This window comes from Pantherophis guttatus, chromosome 5 (assembly GCF_059756535.1).
Source record: "Pantherophis guttatus breed Tessera chromosome 5, ASM5975653v1, whole genome shotgun sequence".
In the NCBI taxonomy this organism is placed as follows: domain Eukaryota; kingdom Metazoa; phylum Chordata; class Lepidosauria; order Squamata; family Colubridae; genus Pantherophis; species Pantherophis guttatus.
In genome coordinates, this window is record NC_142067.1 from 7,840,676 (window position 1) to 7,860,527 (window position 19,852).

The 19,852-nt window shown below is 44.4% G+C and overlaps 1 protein-coding gene across 30 annotated transcripts in view; it reads right to left on the reverse strand.

Moving 5' to 3' along the window:
* DLG2 (discs large MAGUK scaffold protein 2) overlaps positions 1 to 19,852 on the reverse strand; it is a 1,136,581-nt gene that overhangs the window by 71,077 nt on the left and 1,045,652 nt on the right. The window lies entirely within an intron of this gene.

Below are 19,852 nucleotides of genomic sequence, written 5' to 3' on the forward strand. Positions count from 1 at the left end.
GGGAACATCTGGAGATGAACGTAAGATTCAAGTATAGCTCGTCCTTGACTTACAACTCCTTGAGCAGGGGACTGGACTAGAAGACACCCCCCCCCAGGTCCCTTCCAGCTCTGTTCTGATTGACTGAGCCCCAAATTTCCATTGCTAAGCAAGGCACTTGTGAAGGGAGCTTTGCCCCATTTTTGCCATACTTGTTAAGTAAATCGCTACAGTCGTTAAAATATATTGCACAGTCATTAAGCGAATCAGGCTTCCCCCGTTCACTTTGCTTGTTGAAACTTTGCTGGCTGGGAAGGTCCGAAACGGGGATCACAGGACCCTCAAGACAGTGCAACTGTCAAAGATACATGCCAGTTGCCAAGCATTCAAATTTTGATCGTGTGCTCGTGGGGGTGCTGCAATGGTTGTTAAGAGGGAAAATCAGTTATAAATCACTTTTTCAGTGCCATTATGACTTCGATTGGTCACTAAACAAATGGTTGTAAGCTGAGGACTACTGTAGCTACATATTAAGAAGAGCTTTCTTTCTTTCTTTCTTTCTTTCTTTCTTTCTTTCTTTCTTTCTTTCTTTCCCTCTCCTATCCCTTTTGCTCTACCTTCCTTCCTTCCCTCCCTCTTCTTTCTTTCTTTCCTTCCTTCCTTCTTCCTTCCTTTCTCCTTCCCTCCCTCTTCTTTCTTTCTTTCTTTCTTTCTTTCTTTCTTTCTTTCTTTCTTTCTTTCTTTCTTTCTCTCCTTCCCTCCCTCTTCTTCCTTCCTTCCTTCCTTTTTCCTTCCCTCCCTCTTCTTTCTTTCTTTCTTCCTTCCATCCTTCCTTCCTTCTCTCTCTCTCCCCCCCTCTCTCTCCCTTCCTTCCTTCCTTCCTTCCTTCCTTCCTTCCTTCCTTCCTTCCTTCCTTCCTTCCTTCCTTCCCCATCTCACTGTCATGTGACTCTGAGTGGTTTACAATCTGATAAACAATATTATAAAATATTAAACCCATAAGACAATAAATACATTAGCATTAACAAATAAATAGGTGAGTTAGTGGGCGATATACATTAGAATGGAGATGGATTTTTCTGATCAATTCTTCCAGTCTGAATAAATTAAGGAAATCAAGTATGCTGGGAAGGGGCTAGGAGATCTCCTGGCGTGTTCATTTGTGTGAGTGAAAGAACACACACAAGTGTGCAAGAGGGCGACAGAGAAAAAGGGCTTCATTTTTGTTGTCATAGCATAAATCTTCCATGCCTTTTCAGCTGGAGCAAATTGTTACGAACAGTTAGACAACATTCATCATCATTTGCGGCCCATAGCAATCTTATGCCCCATTAAGAGCAGTCAAATAAGACTCCCATCTCTTCAGCCTAATGAAATCAATGGCTGCAAAATGGGTGTCAGCCATTGGTGGGTTGTCCCTGGTTCGGACCGGTTCGCAAGAACCGGCAGTAAAATCGGCGGGAGGCTCCGCCCACTGACCAGGATGTCATCATAAGTGATCTGCACATGCGCAGAAGAGTGTGCATGCACGCGAACTGGTAGTAAAGGTAAGTAGAACCCACCCGAACCCACCCCTGGTGTCAGCACAGCAAGTGTTGCGGGACGACTGTTTGCAGCAGTATGGTGAAATAATATTTGAAGCGGAAAGTATCCCGTCTAAGGCAGAGGTCTTCAAACTTGGCAGCTTTAAGACTTGTGGACTTCAACTCCCAGAATTCTCCAGCATATCATAATTCAGGAAGTCTTTTCAAATTGCCCTGATTTCTCGCACAATCTAGGACCTTTGTTTCTTAAATTAAACAGAAATTAGGATCTAGATCAGGGTTGAAATGATCCCAGTTCGGACTGGTTCGGAGAACCGGTAGCGATGGCAGCTTGAGGCTCTGCCCACCTGCTGGTCGTCATTACTTCCTGGTTTTAACCTGGAAGTAATGGTTTTAACCAGGAAGTAACCTGTTTTTTAACCAGGTTACTTCCTGGTTAACCAGGAAGTAACCTGTTTTTTACCCTCTGCGTATGCACAGAAGGGTTTGCACATGCGGAGAGAGTTGGCATGCACATGTGATTTCATCCCTGCTCTAGATGTAATGCAAATCTTTGGATGGAACTAAGCAAAGTTTTTCCCCAGTTCTATGTACTCATTTTAATTAATATCTGCCAATGATTTGTGACGCCTGTTTAAAATGGTGAAATTTAATGACAAAATTCCATATAGCTACCAATATATGCACTTTTCCTGTCTGATATCTTGGAATTATGAAATGCAACATACCTAGAGAGCATCAGGTTCCAAAAATAATATTTTGAAACAGAAAAACCAGTTACATATTAGTTGTTGTTTTTTTTTTTTTTTTACTTCTGAATCCCAAAGAATCTTTCATTATTACAGGGCAGTAAAACGCTATGAATAGGTAAAAATATATTGGCCTATGTGAAATTATCAAAAGAAACAACTGTTGTGATAAGCCAAAAAGGCTAAGCTAAAAAGAGAGGGAACTTTTCAGCACTTTTTGCAGAGGACTATCAACACCAATGGTTGCACTGAAAAAAAATAAATCTATGGTTGTCTAATCTCTTAAATCCTCAGGACTAAGAGCCATGAAAAATGGAGAAGAGACCATCAAATTGAACCTATCTGTCATGAGATATATAAAGTAATTCAATATTATATATTTGCATTATAAATGCATATTTAATATGTAGGGATGAATGTGGGCTTCTGTAATACTGTATAATTCTGTTGTAACACAAGCTGTTGGAATTACTGTAAAGCCAACCTTCAAGGCTTTCCCCATGTTAAATATGGAACTATCCGTGGTGCTGAAATCTAGCAGTAGTGGCCAAAATTGTGGAAACTTTTTGGAAAAAGTGTATTTGTGAGGTTTGATGACTAATAGCATCACTTTTTTTTGGGAGTTTCGAGATAATCCTATTCCACTGCTGGAATGGCCTGGGAATAGTCCAGACTTTCACCCAATGGAAAATCAATAGAGCCGACTAAAGAAACTTGTTAGTTAAATTTACACAGTCGCAGAATCTGAGGGAAAATTTTTATAAAATGTTTTATAGGTGGCATTTAGATCGTAAGAAATTATCGTGTATATATCCTAATGTTCAACCAAAATGTTGGAGATGTGATTGCCTAGATGCCACATATTATCATATGTGGTGGACTTGTAAGAAAGTGAAGGCTTTTTGGATAAAAATTTGGTGGGTCATGCAGAATGTTTTGAAGAAAAAAATTCAGTTTTCTCCACAATTGTTTTTATTGGGTATAGTTAAGGGTTTTACATTGGGTGAAGTAAAGTTGATACTGTATATGATAACAGCAGCGAGATTACTGATAGGTCAATATTGGAAAAATGAAGCTATGCCTACTTTGAAGAATGGACTTTGAAGATGGCTAGTTTTGCAGAGATGGCGAAGATTTCAGCATATTTAAAAGATCGCTCACAAGAGATTTATGTATGGGAGTGGAAAAAGTGGATAGATTATGTGCAGAATAAATATCAAACTAGGAAATATCAGATAGCTTTTAACTGAACGTATTATATAGGGATAGAATAATTGAATTTTGTGAAGATGTGAAAAATATACAGGGGGTGGAGGGGTTCAAGTTTTATAAAAAGGGGTTTTTGATTTGGATTATATTTTGTGGAAGTCCGGGGGGGAGGGGTGGGCTAGGGGGGGCTAGGGAGGGTTGGGGGGGTCAGGGAGGGTTAGGGGGAGGAATTGGGGAGAAAATGTATTTGTAAAACTTTTTCAAAAAAAAAAAAAAAGAAACTTGCTAGTCAGAAGCGACCCAGCAATAAACCCAGTTCATAGAAGCAATCCTTCTTTAGCTGCTTTGTGGATCCTCCCCGCGCGCTGCATGCACAACTGCCCCATCTGCGCATGCACACAGCTTTTGCATGGCTCCCCCGTTCGCTGCATGTGCAATCACACCATCTACACATGCGCATTTGCATGCTGCATGCAAATACTCTCGTACGCATGCACAAACGGCTGCACATACGCACTGGAGGCCTGAACACCAGCTGGGGCGGATGTGAATGTGCAGCTGCAGGTGAGTTGAGTGACAGCTTGTGTGCCCGGAAAGATGGCTCTGCATGCCACCTCGGGCACACATGCCATAGGTTCGCCATTGTTCTGGCCCCGCCCTCTGAGCCTGTCCCATCAGAGGAAGAAAGCTCCGAGCATGAGGAAGAGGAGTCAGCCAGGCCTCCCTCTCCAGGCCCCTCCCCTCTGGCACTGTCTCAGGTGCCGGCCGAGGGAGAGGAGATTAGCAGGGAGACAGGTGGCTCGGATGAGAGCGAGGGAGAGACATCATTCCTGGATGCACGCCTCCGAAGGCGTGATAAACGTTTGCAGCAGCTCAGGAGGCGTGCCAGGGATTAGAACTGAGTCACTGGACCACACCCCAGAGACTATATAATAGAGGGTGGTGGCCAGCGATCCCTGTGACGAACAAAAGTAAATCTTGGATAGTCACTAAAGCCTCGTCCGGAAACTGCTGAGAGGAATATTATTCTGATTTGACTTTTGTACGCTAAGTATCTTATCTTTCTGTTTTGTGGAAATAAATGCACTTGGCAGACGGTGTGTATATCGCTGCCAAGTTGGAGATAAAGACCTGGGTGTGTGCCAAAGTGTTTCCTTAACCCTCGGCTGGCTGTGTTTGTGTGTGTGTGTGGACAGGGACAGATCAGCCATCACGGGTTTAGATCAGGGGTGAAATGCTCCTGGTTCGGACCAGTTCGGCCAAGCCGGTAGCAATGACAGCCGGTGGTTCGGAGAACCGGTAGCGATGGCGGCTTGAGGGTCTGCCCAGCCACCCGGTCATTGTTACTTCCTGGTTTTAACCTGTTTTCTACCCTCTGTGCATGTGCAGAAGGGTTTGCACATGTGCAAAGTGTTGGCATGCACACATGATGCATGCATGTGGTGCATGCACTTCCGAACCGGTAGAGAAGGTAAGTAGATTTCACCCCTGGTTTAGATGGACTTAAATCAATCAGATGGCTCCTGTGCCTTTTCCCGTATCAAAGTTTGATTTAGTTGGAGTAATAAAGGAGCCTTGGTGGCGCAGCGGACTAAAGTGCTGTTAAGTAGCACTTAGCTGCCAGCTGCCTGCAATTACTGCGAGTTCAAATCTCACCAGGCTCAAGGTTGACTCAGCCTTCCATCCTTTCGAGGTAGGTGAAATGAGGACCCGGATTGTGGGGGCAATAAGCTGACTTTGTAGAAAAAAGAACACCGCTTTGGTGGGGGGCCGAAAGCCCTACTAAGCAGGTTTATACAAAAGTATGAAGGCTATTGTTTAACGCATTGTAAGCCGCCCTGAGTCTCCGGAGAAGGGTGGCATATAAATCGAACCAATAAATAAATAAATAAATAAATAAATAAATAAATAAATAAATAAATAAATAAATAAATAACTTTTTCATCATCATCAACAACAGCAACAACAAAAACAAAACGGGAGAAATACTCTCTTTTGAAAGAAAATCCATGTCTGTCTGTCTCTATCTTTTTTATTTTTTATTTATTTATTTATTCAATTTATATCCCGCCCTTCTCCTAGTGGACTCAGGGCGTTGCGCAGCCAGAACTAAAATACATAACAATACAAAATTTAAAATTAATTAAAAGAATTATATACTTTGGCCCGAATTAAAACAATGCGAATTAAAACCCATTAACAGATTAAAACTAAACAATTAATAACAATTAAAAACTAAAAATATATTTGTAGAATGCCGATTTTGCCTGCAAGGATGAGACAGTGGTTTCATGCAACTCCAAATATTCTGCTGTTTTCCGGTAAGGTTGAATCATCCCAAATCCAATTTTCTTGTTTGTCTGATTCTCAGGCAAGAAAATAGAATTACTCTCCCTTCATGGGGCCCACACAGCTAATGACTTCCTACTCTAACCTGCCCACAGGTTAGCAACTGAGTAAAAGCCCATTTATTTCATCTGAAAACTTGCGATCTTCTGAATTAGCATCGAAAGGCTGCCTGTCTGCCTGCACAGTTAAGACTAGTTCTAGCGCAGAACCATCCTTTTTCATTCCTATCAGGTTGACAGAACTGATATATGGATTTCAATTTGTCGCCCTAAAGTGGATAAAACAAGAATCCAGGCATCTCTTACTTAGGAGATTGAGGCTTGCAGGTGAGGGACATAAATCTTCTTAATTTGGCCTGCTTGCACTTCGGGGTGCAATCCGTCTCCCGCCAAAGGACGTTTAGTATCATTTATTTAATAATTGGCAGCATTAAGCAGCACAATTTTGGATGACACGGGTCATTTGCAGAGCTGCTCAACCCCTTTTATGCTAAATCGGAGGATGCTCTTTGCTTCGGAAGGCACTTTTCAAAAGCGTGAGCCCGGAGGTTGTTTTTTTTTTTTTTTTTCACTGAGATGATAATAAAATGAAATCTTTTACGCGGAAATTTATCAGCTGCGGAGAGTTTTATTTTCTAGCCCCCCTCGCTTGCTCACCGTCTGTATATTTTTTCCACTTTAGATTGGAATAACCCAAAAGATCGGATAAGATGCCCCAAGAATCTTAAAATTGTGAATTTGGTTAAAGGCAGTGGTGGGATTCAAATAATTTAACAAGCGGTTCTCTGCCCTAATGACCGGCTGGGTGGGCGTAGCCATAGTGGGCGTGGCCAGGGGCGTGTGACAGGCAGCACTTGGCCTTCTGCACCCCACTGGGAGCAAAAATGGGCCATGGGGCGGCATCGCCCCCCGTGCCCCATTTTTTATTTTATTTTAATTATTTATTATATTTCTATACCGCCTTTCTCCCGTAGGACTCAAGGCGGTGTACAGTCAAGAAAAATATAGACACACAAACATCATAAAATTGCTAATTAAAATTATTACTTAGTTTGGTCAATTAAATAAAACCCAGAATTAGATAACATTTAAAAAATCATTCACATGTTCGTATGCTTAGCCCCGCCTGTTGGAACATCAGGGTCTTGAGGGCACGGCGGAAAGCACGGAGATCAGGGATATTCCGTATCTCCGGGGGCAGTTCATTCCAAAGGGTTGGAGCCCCCACAGAGAAGGCCCTCCCCCTGGGAGTCGCCAGTCGGCATAATTTGACTGACGGTACCCTGAGTAGTCCCTCCCTGTGAGAACGAACTGGTCGGTGGGAGGCTATTGGTGGCAAAAGACGGTCTCGTAGGTACCCAGGTCCTAAGCCATTTTGGGCCTAGTAGGCCTCCCTGAAGCCTCCTGAGAGCAAAAATGGGCCGTGGAGGGGGGGCACACCGCACCCCATTTTGTGCCTAGTAGGCCTCCCTGCACTTACCTGGGAGCCATAATTGGGCACGTGGGGACTCCTGGAAGGGGCAGGGGAAGGGGCAGGGACAGCCAGCAATTTAACTACCGGTTTTCCCGAACCGGCTGAATCCCACCACTGGTTAAAGGGCAGCTAGAGATGGAAGGGGCTTAAAGACCCACAAGGCAGAAAAAGAAAGCAAGACAAGGGAATTCTTACATTACAGGTAGTCCTCGACTTACAACCATTCACTTAGTGACCGTTCAAAGTTACCACGGCACTGAAAGAGTGACTTTTGACCGTTTTTCACACCTGCGACCGTTGCGGCCTCCCCATGGTCACGTGATCAAAATTCGGATGGTTAGTAACTGGCTCATCTTTATGACAGTTGCAGGGGCCACGTGCTCCCATTTTGTGACCTTCGGACAAGCAAAATCAATGGGGAGGCCAGATTCACTTAACAACCGTGTTACTAACTTAACAACCGCAGTGAATCGCTTCAAAACCGTGGCCAAAAAAAAAGGTCATAAAATGGGGCAAAATTCACCTACCCACCTGGCTCACTTAGCAACAGGAAACTTTGGGCTCCGTTGTGGTCGTAGGGCGAGGACTACCTGGATAATTTTCTTTGAAACAATAGTTAAAAAGGGTAGGATATTATAGCAATTTTCAAATTACTTCCCTTGAGCGGAATTAGCTAAGAATTGAGACTTTAATAAAAGGCAAAAATAAAAAATAAAATTGTTATGATTTAGAAAGGAGCCAGAGGTATAATCAGGACTATTGTGTTGGAAATGGCAAAGTCTGATTCCAGGGAGAAATTGTGATCCCTAATTGCTGGCTTTACTCAGTGGCTAAAAGGTTTGAAAAGTGAAAATCAGAAAGGTAGGAATAAGCCATAGGACGCAGGGAGGCTTCGTTTTGTATTCCTAGCAGACGCCGTTCTTTCTCAGAGGCTTACGACCTGTCCATTAATAGAATCAGAGCACTGGGCTGGATGGCCAGATCTCTGATTGTTCAAGATCCCTGCAGCAGAGAAGGACCATCAAAGTAATTGCAGCAGACAGAAATATAAAAAAGAAACAAAGAAGAACCCCCAGAAAGGTCCAATCAGAGGCAGGCATTCACTCTTGTAACAAAGCCATCTAGAGTAGACGATGACCTTCACTGACAATCAAGACAGAAGTTGAGATTGCCAGCAGGTTTGCAGGAGAGAGAGAGAGAGAGAGAGGGAGGGAGGGAGAGAGAAATAGAAAGAAAATGTCCTTTCCTTTCCTTTCCTTTCCTTTCCTTTCCTTTCCTTTCCTTTCCTTTCCTTTCCTTTCCTTCTCTCCTCTCATCTCCTTTCCTCCTCTCCCTTTCCTCTCCTCTCCTCTCCTCTCCCTCCCCTCCCCTTTTCCTTTTCTTCCCTTCCCCCTCCTCTCCCTCCCTTCTCCTCCCGTCTCCTTTCCTTTCTGAAGCTAGATGGCTGACATTGGGCCAATCACTAGGAGACGGTGAGTTCTAGTCCCGCCGTAGACATGAGGATAGATGGATGACATTGGGCCAATCACCAGGAGACGGTGAGTTCTAGTCCCGCCTTAGATAGGAAGCTAGATGGGTGACATTAGGCCAATCACCAGGAGACGGTGAGTTCTAGTCCCGCCTTAGATAGGAAGCTAGATGGGTGACATTAGGCCAATCACCAGGAGACGATGAGTTCTAGTCCCGCCGTAGACATGAGGATAGATGGATGACATTGGGCCAATCACCAGGAGACGGTGAGTTCTAGTCCCGCCTTAGATAGGAAGCTAGATAGGTGACATTAGGCCGATCACCAGGAGACGGTGAGTTCTAGTCCCGCCTTAGATAGGAAGCTAGATGGGTGACATTAGGCCAATCACCAGGAGACGGTGAGTTCTAGTCCCGCCTTAGACATGAGGATAGATGGATGACACTGAGCCAATCACCAGGAGATGGTGAGTTCTAGTCCCGCCTTAGACATGAAGCTAGATGAGTGACATTGGGCCAAACACCAGGAGATGGTGAGTTCTAGTCCCATCTTAGATAGGAAGCTAGATGGGTGACATTGGGCCAGTCACCAGGAGATGATGAGTTCTAGTCTGCTTTAGACATGAAGCTAGATGGATGACATTGAGCCAATCACCAGGAGATGGTGAGTTCTAGTCCCGCCTTAGACATGAAGCTAGATGGGTAACATTGGGCCAATCAGCCAATCACCAGGAGATGGTGAGTTCTAGTCCCGCCTTAGACAAGAAGCTAGATGGGTGACATTGGACCAATCACCAGGAGATGGTGAGTTCTAGTCCTGCCTTAGAGATGGAGCTAGATGGGTGACATTGGGCCAATCACCAGGAGACGGTGAGTTCTAGTCCCGCCTTAGGTAATGAAAGCTGGCTGGATGACCTTGGGCCACTCACTCACTCTCTCTCAACCCAACCCACCTCACAGGGTTGTTGTTTATCGTGAGGAAAAATAGGAGGAGGAAAGAGTATTACATATTGTATGTTCGCTGCCTTAAGTTACCTATAAAACAATACAGACGGGCTGGGGAAAAAAAAGTCTAATAAATGAATAATAAATAAACGTTGGAATCTGGCCTCATCCGTTTCTGAAAAGACGAATCTCTTTATTTCTCCGCTTCATCTTTCCCTCCTTTCCTTGTTCTCTAGAACGTTACCTTTCCTTTACTCCGCCGTGCTGAAGCCAGTCTGTGCCCACTGCCCCCTCCTTATAGTTGCGTGTGTACAACGCCTGTGTGTGAACTCTACACAATTTAAAAGTTTTTGCCTTTTCTTTGCGCTGAGCGCATCCCTATTTTTAGTTCTGCTTCCCCATCTGTTGCTAAATTCTATGCGTACTCTGTTAGAATGATTCGCTTCGCAAAATATCTTAATTCCCCCCCTAATCTTTGAACTCACTTCTTTCTCTTCATTGAAAGGAACACATTTAATACCCCAAAGGCTGCTAGTTGCTTAAGACTTCTGTAGATCCCTAATTGTTCAAACCACTGATATTAAGATGTACAGATTGCGCGTTGGAGATCTTGAAAACCAAAAAATTATTCGAGCGCCTTGTACATCCCAGGAGTCTCAAATCATATTTTAAAGCGTTTTTAAAGAACTGTATCGATGGGTGATGAATGTTAGTTTCGTTTTTCTAAATATATAAGCTTATCGGATGAGCTATAACATTAGGCGTCATCAGAGGAACTACGGTTACTACACTGGGCGTTGCCAGTCATAAAATACCCTTTATGGGGAGATAAATGGTTGCCGGTGTTAGCCTCAGTTCTTTCTTTCTTTCTTTCTTTCTTTCTTTCTTTCTTTCTTTCTTTCTTTCTTTCTTTCTTTCTTTCTTTCTTTCTTTCTTTCTTTTTTCTTTCTTTCCTTTCTCTCTCTCTCTCTTTCTTTTTCTTTCTTTCTTTCTCTTTCTTTCCTCCCTCCCCCTCTCCCTTGCTTCCCCTCCCTCCCTCCCTCCCCCCTCCCTCCTTTCCTTTCCTTTCCTTTCCTTTCCTTTCCTTTCCTTTCCTTTCCTTTCCTTTCCTTTCCTTTCCTTTCCTTTCCTTTCCTTTCCTTTCCTTTCCTTTCCTTTCCTTTCTTTTCTTTTCCTCTCCCTTCCTTCTTTCTCCTGTCTTGTCCTGTCCTCTCCCTCCCTCCCTCCCTCCCATTGTTCTCTTGTCTTGTCTTGTCTTGTCTTGTCTTCTCCTCTCCTCTCCTCTCCTGTCTTCTCCCTCCCTCCCTCCCTCTTTTTCTTTTCTTTTCCTTTCCTTTCCTTTCCTTTCCTTTCCTTTCCCTTCCTTCTTTCTCCTCTCCTCTCCTCTCCTGTCCTGTCCTCTCCCTCCCTCCCTCCAATTCTTCTCTTCTCTTCTCCTCTCCTGTCCTCTCCTCTCCTGTCTTCTCCCTCCTCCTTCCCTCCCTCCCATTTTCTTTTCCTCCTTTCCTTTCCTTTCCTTTCCTTTCCTTTCCTTTCCTTTCCTTTCCTTTCCTTTCCCTTCCTTCTTTTCTTTCCTTTCCTTTCCTTTCTTTCCCTTCCTTCTTTCTCCTCTCCTGTCCTCTCCCTCCCTCCCTCCCTCCCTCCCTCCCTCCCATTCTTCTCTTCTCTTCTCCTCTCCTGTCCTCTCCTCTCCTGTCTTCTCCCTCCCTCCCTCCCGTTTTCTTTTCCTCCTTTCCTTTCCTTTCCTTTCCTTTCCTTTCCTTTCCCTTCCTTCTTTCTCCTCTCCTCTCCTCTCCTGTCCTGTCCTCTCCCTCCCTCCCTCCAATTCTTCTCTTCTCTTCTCCTCTCCTGTCCTCTCCTCTCCTGTCTTCTCCCTCCTCCTTCCCTCCCTCCCATTTTCTTTTCCTCCTTTCCTTTCCTTTCCTTCCCTTCCCTTTCCTTTCCTTTCCTTTCCTTTCCTTTCCTTTCCTTTCCTTTCCTTTCCTTTCCCTTCCTTCTTTTCTTTCCTTTCCTTTCCTTTCTTTCCCTTCCTTCTTTCTCCTCTCCTGTCCTCTCCCTCCCTCCCTCCCTCCCATTCTTCTCTTCTCCTCTCCTGTCCTCTCCTCTCCTGTCTTCTCTCTCCCTCCCTCCCGTTTTCTTTTCCTCCTTTCCTTTCCTTTCCTTTCCTTTCCTTTCCTTTCCTTTCCTTTCCTTTCCTTTCCTTTCCTTTCCTTTCCTTCCCGTCCCTTCCCTTCCTTTCCTTTCCTTTCCTTTCCTTTCCCTTCCCTTCCCTTCCCTTCCCTTCCCTTCCCTTCCCTCCCTTCCCTTCCCTTTCCTTTCCTTTCCTTCCCTTCCCTTCCCTTCCCTTCCCTTCCCTCCCTTCCCTTCCCTTTCCTTTCCTTTCCTTTCCTTTCCTTTCCTTTCCTTTCCTTTCCTTTCCTTTCCTTTCCCTTCCCTTCCCTTCCCTTCCCTTCCCTTCCCTTCCCTTCCCTTTCCCCCTCATTCTTCTAGCTTTCTAGGAACTCTCAATTATCGTTGCTTACTTTTTCTCCCTAATCAACATGGCCTATTTTCTAAGCAGAAAACAACCATAGCCTTTCCCCCTTCCTAAGAATGAAGAGGGTACTGGATGGAGCAAGATGCATTTTTACTAATAAGGAGAAAGATCACGGATGGGGTTCTGTTTACAGGGGAGAGGGGTTTTTTTGTATGTGTGTTGTTGTTGAAACTGTGGCTTCTTATTGCTGCACACCACCTGGAGTCACCGTTTCTGAGTCAGGCAGCCATATAAAATTTGTTTAGTAAGTAAATGCCACCTACTAAAGCATCCTTTTTTTTCTTTTTTGAATATAAACATTTGGGGGAAATCAAGTCAAGTGGGGCAGTGGTGGAATTACTGCCGGTTCTGTGGGCGTGGCTTGGAGGGGGTGGTGTGGCTTGGTGGGCATGGCAGGGGAAGGATACTACAAAACGAGCCTTGGTGGCGCAGCGGACTAAAGTGCTGTTAAAGTAGCACTTAGCTGCCAGCTGCCTGCAATTACTGCGAGTTCAAATCTCACCAGGCTCAAGGTTGACTCAGCCTTCCATCCTTCCGAGGTAGGTAAAATGAGGACCCGGATTGTGGGGGCAATAAGCTGACTTTGTATAAAAAAGAACACCGCTTGGGGGGGCCCAAAAGCCCTACTACGCAGGTATATACAAAAGTATGAAGGCTATTGCTTAACGCACTGTAAGCCGCCCTGAGTCTCCGGAGAAGGGCGGCATATAAATTGAACCAATAAATAAATAAAATCTCCATTCCCACCCCACTCCTGGGGAAGGATACTGCAAAATTTTATTTATTTATTATTTATTTATTGAATTTCTATACCGCCCTACTCCCGAAGGACTCAGGGCGGTGCACAGCCATGAAATAAAACACATAGATATACAAAATTTAAAATCGAATAAAATGAATTAAATAAATTTGGCTGAATTAATACCCAATTTAAAATACCCATATTTTAAAATCCATTAAAAATTTAGAATTTACACTTAAAAGGGAGAAGATTTAGGCGAGGCCAGCTTGATGAAACAAAAGCGTCTTCAACTCGCGGCGGAAGGTGCGCAGATCCGGAATCCTCCGTATCTCTGGGGGGAGCTCATTCCAGATTGTCGGTGCCCCCACAGAGAAGGCTCTCCCCCTAGGGGCCGACAGCCGACATTGTTTGGCCGACGGCACCTGGAGGAGCCCCTCTCTGTGGGAGCGTACTGGTCGGTGGGAGGCTGTTGATGGTAGTAGGCGGTCCCATAAGTAACCAGGTCCTAAGCCATGGAGCGCTTTAAAGGTGGTAACCAGAACCTTGAAGCGCACCCGGAAGACCACCGGGAGCCAGTGCAGCTCGCGCAGGAGAGGTGTTACATGGGAGCTCCATGTTGCTCCCATAACCACCCGCGCAGCCGCACTCTGCACCAGTTGGAGCCTCCGGGTGCTCCTCAAGGGGAGCCCCATGTAGAGAGCATTACAGTAGTCCAGACGAGAGGTGACGAGGGCATGAGTGACTGTGCGTATTCCCTCCAGGGGAAGGATATTGCAAAATCTCCATTCCCACCCCACTCTGGGGCCAGCCAGAGGTGGTATTTACCGGTTCTCCGAACTACTCAGAATTTCCACTACCGGTTCTCCAGAACCTGTCAGAACCTGCTGGATTTCACCCCTGAAGTGGGGCAATCATAACTTCTGTATGTAGGATCCGTGGCACTCTCTAAGCTTGGTGGTTTTCTTGCAGACATTCCATTACCAAACCAGGTGATATTATCAGTGCTGATGAACCATAGTGTTCTGTCCCCAACCACACGCACACACACCAACAGACGTTCAAGAGTTAAAGACCAAACCAGCCGGCAAAATCCTTTTCCTTATGATAACGGAACTTGGCAACAACCTAGTGGCTGCCTGCCAAGAGTTTATTATTTACAAAGAGGAGAGATAACTTCTCCCCACTTCTGATACATCAAAAGAAACAGCTCAATAATTACAGAGTTAATCAAGTCCAGAGATAATCCAGCAAAGCCTATAGCAAAAGTCCGGCAATGCAGAATGGTGTGGAAGCTTTCAGCTTTGTTCGTCACAAGGTTTGACTGGCCACCACGCTCCCTTTTATACCCTGTGGGGTGTGGTCCAGTGACTCAGCCTAATCTCGGGCACGCCTTTTCTTCTGTTGCGCGCGCTTATCTCTGCGACGCTGGCATGGATCCAGCCAAGACTCATTACCCTCATCACTGTCCATCTGTGGCTGCGTGGACATGCTTGGCCCCGGCCCTATCTCTTGCCCTTCGGCGGACACCGAAGGCATTGCCAGAGAGGAGGGTCCTGGAGAGGGAGGCCTTGCCCAACTCCTCTCCTTCACTCTCGGAGTCCTCTCCTGCCGATGACACAGGTTCCGGTAACGGAGCCACAACACATAGCACCGATGGTGTGACCGAGCTGGGTAATGAAACATGTGCAAGAAAACCACCAAACTCAGAGAGTGCCTAGGACCTCACAGTCCTCCTCCTCCTCTCTGCAAACCCTACTCTTTTAGCACTGATGATGTTACCTAATTGGATAATGAAACATCTGCAAGAAAACAACCAAACTCAGGGAGTGCAAAGGACTCCACAGTTCTCCTCCTCTTCCCTGCAAACCCTTCTAATTCTGATGATGTTACCTCGTTGGGTAATGAAACGTCTGCCAGAAAACCACCAAGCTCAGAGAACACCAAGGACTCCACAGTCTCAACCCTGAGCTACAAATATTCTCTTCTTAATGTCTGTGTGGCAGCCCCACGTACCGAAACCTTTTTCAAAAGGGAAACTCTTAGGACCATTCCCCAAAGCCTCACACACCCTGAGGGAAGCCCCCTCCAATGGACAACGCAGCCTTCTAAAACCCACAAACAGATCGATATTTTTCATCCCGGTCCGAAAAACAGACCTATTAAAATATAATGGAAAGAGTTATTAGACGTCGAGTTCCCCTTACACTCTCCAGATCAGAGCTCACAGCTAGTTTGAAATGGCAGGTACGTGGAAATCTTAGCACTTAATCAATAAACTCCTGGGCTATTGGCTTTAATGGACCAAAGACAATATCAATGGAGAATTATAGTTAGGTAGGATAAAAATGAGATGGAAGGAGAAGCGGGGAACGCTAAAATGGAAATATAGACCCCGGAGACGTTCAGAAGCTTTAAAGGGTCCTAAATCACGCAGCTGGAAAGGAATCTCCAAGATCACTTCCTGTTAGCTTTTAGGCGATGTTGAAAAAAAAAATAAATCTATTCCTATAGCAATTTTTAGCAAATAATCATCCAGGTAGAAATAAACCATAAAATAGGTTGCTTGCAGTCAACAGAGTTGGGGAGGGGAAGATTTCAAAATTTGTTTTATCCTGTCTTCATTATTCGGTTACTAGCAGCTGCCAATTTTGTGTGTGTGTGTGTTTCATTTTTCACTAAGCGAAAAGGAAAGCTAATTTACACCGATGGTCCTCGACGTACGACTGTCATGTAGTCGGTCCATTACAGTCGTAGAGCACGATCGTCATAAAGTGGGTCATCCTGTGACTGACCTGATTTTGCACTGGTCATTAAGCAAATCACCATGGTTTTTAAGCGAATCCAAGGTCATTAAGTACGCCCAATGTTTGCTCTGGGGCATTTTTGCTGAAAACCGAAATAAATGATGTATTTTGGCAAAAATGTAATAAATGGCAGTCAAATGACCATGGGATGAGGTAAATTGCTGTAAATTCTGTGTCTGAAATGTGGTCACCTGACCATGGGGGAGGGGGGAAGGAAGCATCCATCGGGGGGGTGGGGGATATATAATAAATTGAGAACTGCCTGTAAAATGCTAGTCTTCCATCCGGCTTGGTAAGAAGAAGAATATTTACAAAGGAAGTCAAAGGAGACAAGATGGCGGCTGGTACTGAACCATCAAAACTCTGCCCCTTTTTTTACACACAACAAACCAAGCTAAGTACAGCTAGTCCTCAACTTACGACACAACTGAGCCCAAACTTTCTGTTGCTAAGCAAGTGAAGAGAAGAAGGAGCAGGGCAGACATGATAGCAGAGTTCCAATATTTGAGGGGCTGCCACAGAGAGGAGAGGATCAAGCTATTTTCCAAGGCACCTGAAGGCCAGACAAGGAATAACGGATGGAAACTGAACAAGGAGAGATTCAACTTTAGAAATAAGGAGAAACTTTCTGACAGTGAGAGCAATCAACCAATGGGACAGAAGTTGCCTTCGGAAGTTGTGGGAGCTTCATCTCTGGAAGCTTTCAAGAAGAGACTGGACTGCCATCTGTCAGAAATCGGGCGAACCGGTAGTAAAAAAAATGCTCCCAATTCGTGCGAACTGATATTTCCGGCGATCATCTCTGCCGCGTGATTTATATTTGCTAGAATATCGTTTGGTGCGCACTGTGCGTGCATGCGCACGCAGCGTGCGTTTGGAGCGCACCACGCATGTGCTGCAGTAGTGGGTTTCAATTTGCTACCGGTTCGCTCGTGGGCACGCGCATGCTCACACACTAGCAACGCTACTGTGCATGTGCAGAGACATCCGGGCAGGTGGGCGGAGCCTCCCGCCACTACCGGTTTACCCGATCCGGGGTGAATCGATAGCGACCCCCTACTGATATGTCGGCAGCGAACTGATGGCAAACCACGGAGGATTTCACCACTGGTGTAAGGTCTCCTGCTTGGAGAACCTAAAAGGTCTCTTCCAACTCTGTTAATCTGTTAAACGGTTGTTAAGTGAGTTTTGCATTTTACAGTTTTCAAGCCATAAGTGTTAAGTGAATCACTGCCATTGCTAAGTTAGTAACCCAGTTGTGAAACCGGCTTCCCCGTTGATTTGGCTTGTCACAAGGTCACAGAACTCCACTGACTCCAGAACCAGGGGTGAAATGCTCCTGGTTCGGACCGGATCGCCCGATCCGGTAGCGATGGTGGCGGGTGGTTCGGAGAACCGGTAGCAAAAATCCCTGCCTCCCCCCATGCCCAGCTGAGCCGCGCAATCATCAAAGGCTTTTTTTTTAATTTTTAAAAGTATTTTTTCTAAAACGTCTTTGGCTGAAAAAATGCTTTTAAAAGTAAAAAAAAAAGCCTCTGATGATCGCGCGGCTCAGCTGGGATCGTCAGAGGCTTTTAAAAGCATTTTTTCTACAACCTCTTCTGCCAAAGAGGTTACAGAAAAGATGTTTTTAAAAGGAAAGAAAGCCTCTGCCGATCAGGCAAGTTAGCTGGGATCGTCAGAGGCTTTTAAAAGCATTTTTTCTGTAACCTCTTCAGCCAAAGAGGTTATAGAAAAAATGTTTTTAAAAGGAAAAAAAGCCTCTGCCGATCAGGCAAGTCAGCTGGGATCATCAGAGGCTTTTAAAAGCATTTTTTCTACAACCTCTTCCGCTGAAGAGGTTACAGAAAAAAAATTTTTTAAAGGAAAAAAAGCCTCTGCCGATCAGGCAAGTCAGCTGGGATCGTCAGAGGCTTTTAAAAGCATTTTTTCTACAACCTCTTCTGCCGGAGAGGTTACAGAAAAAATGTCTTTAAAAGGAAAAAAAGCCTCTGCCGATCAGGCAAGTCAGCTGGGATCGTCAGAGGCTTTAAAATAATTTTTTTAACAACCTCTTCAGCCGGAGAGGTTATAGAAAAAATGTCTTTAAAAGGAAAAAAAAACCTCTGCCGATCAGGCAAGTCAGCTGGGATCGTCAGAGGCTTTTAAAAGCATTTTTTCTACAACCTCTTCAGCCGAAGAGGTTATAGAAAAAATGTCTTTAAAAGGAAAAAAAAACCTCTGCCGATCAGGCAAGTCAGCTGGGATCGTCAGAGGCTTTTAAAAGCATTTTTTCTACAACCTCTTTCGCCGAAGAGGTTATAGAAAAAATGTCTTTAAAAGGAAAAAAAAACCTCTGCCGATCAGGCAAGTCAGCTGGGATCGTCAGAGGCTTTTAAAAGCATTTTTTCTACAACCTCTTTCGCCGAAGAGGTTATAGAAAAAATGTCTTTAAAAGGAAAAAAAAACCTCTGCCGATCAGGCAAGTCAGCTGGGATCGTCAGAGGCTTTTAAAAGCATTTTTTCTACAACCTCTTCAGCCGAAGAGGTTGTAGAAAAAATGGTTTTAAAAGTAAAAAATAAAATAAAAAATGGCCACGCCCACTCAGTCATATTATCCCCCACCAAGCCACGCCCACAGAACCGGTAGTGACAAATTTTACATTTCACCACTGTCCAGAACCCTACAAACGTCATAAATAGGAGCCAGTTGCTAAGGGCCCAAATTTTGATCACATGACCACGGAGGTTGCCGCAACAGTGGCCAGTGTGAAAAACGGGTCCTAAGTCACTAATTTCAGTGCAATTTTAACTTCGAACGGTCACGAAATGAACGGTTGTAAGTCGAGTGTATTTTAGGCACTAAAACCTAACAACATCCTAGAATGCACCTGCAAGGATTTTGCAAAATTAGCTCCCCATATTTGGCCTCCTGAAAGAAGACAGGGTAAAAAAAAGGTGCAATTAATTTACATTTGTTCTTTGCACCTACCAAAATAAAATAAAATAAAATAAAATTAGGTTGTCTGGCATCGTTGGGTGATATTCCTCCAGACTTAATTCGTAAAGGCTATTTTTTGACTCAAGTTCCCACCAGCTGTTAGCAAAAGGCACTGCGGGAGCTCTATTTTCAGCAGTTCACTAAAGTGCATGGACCGATGACAGCACCATGTGGCGTATTTATTATTCTGAAGGTGGAGTCAAATTGAAAACTTTGAGGACCCTTTTTTTTTAAAAAAAAAATATGCATAAAGTATATTAACCCCTAATTCTTTTATTGCGAATTCACATGCTGAGCATTAGGAAGGAAAAGATAACAGAATAACTATCTATGTATCTATGTATCTATGTATCCATGTATCTATCTATCTATCTATCTATCTATCTATCTATCTATCTATCTATCTATCTATCTATCTATCTATCCATCCATCCATTCATCCATCTCTATCTCTATCTATCTCTATCTATCTATCTCTATCTATCTATCTATCTATTTATCTCTCTCTCTATCTAGCATCTATCTATCTATCTATCTATCTATCTATCTATCTATCTATCTATCTATCTATCATCTCTATCCATCCATCCATCCATCCATCCATCTCTATCTATCTCTATCTATCTATCTCTATCTATCTTTCTATCTATCTATCTATCTATCTATCTATCTATCTATCTATCTATCTATTTCTCTCTCTCTCTCTCTATCTAGCATCTATCTGTCTGTCTGTCTATCTGTCTGTCTATCTATCTATCTATCTATCTATCTATCTATCTATCATCTCTATCTATCATCTCTATCTATCTATCTATCCATCCATCCATCCATCCATCCATCCATCCATCCATCCATCCATCTCTATGTATCTCTCTCTCTCTCTCTCTCTCTCTCTCTCTGAGGGTTGAAATGCTCCCGGTTCGAACCGGATCACCCGATTCGGTAGCGATGGAGGTGGGTGGTTCGGAGAACTGGTAGCAAAAATCCCTGCCCCCCCCCCATGCCCAGCTGAGCCGCACAATCATCAGAGGCTTTTTTTCTTTTAAATGCCTCTGACGATCCCAGCTCTGACGAT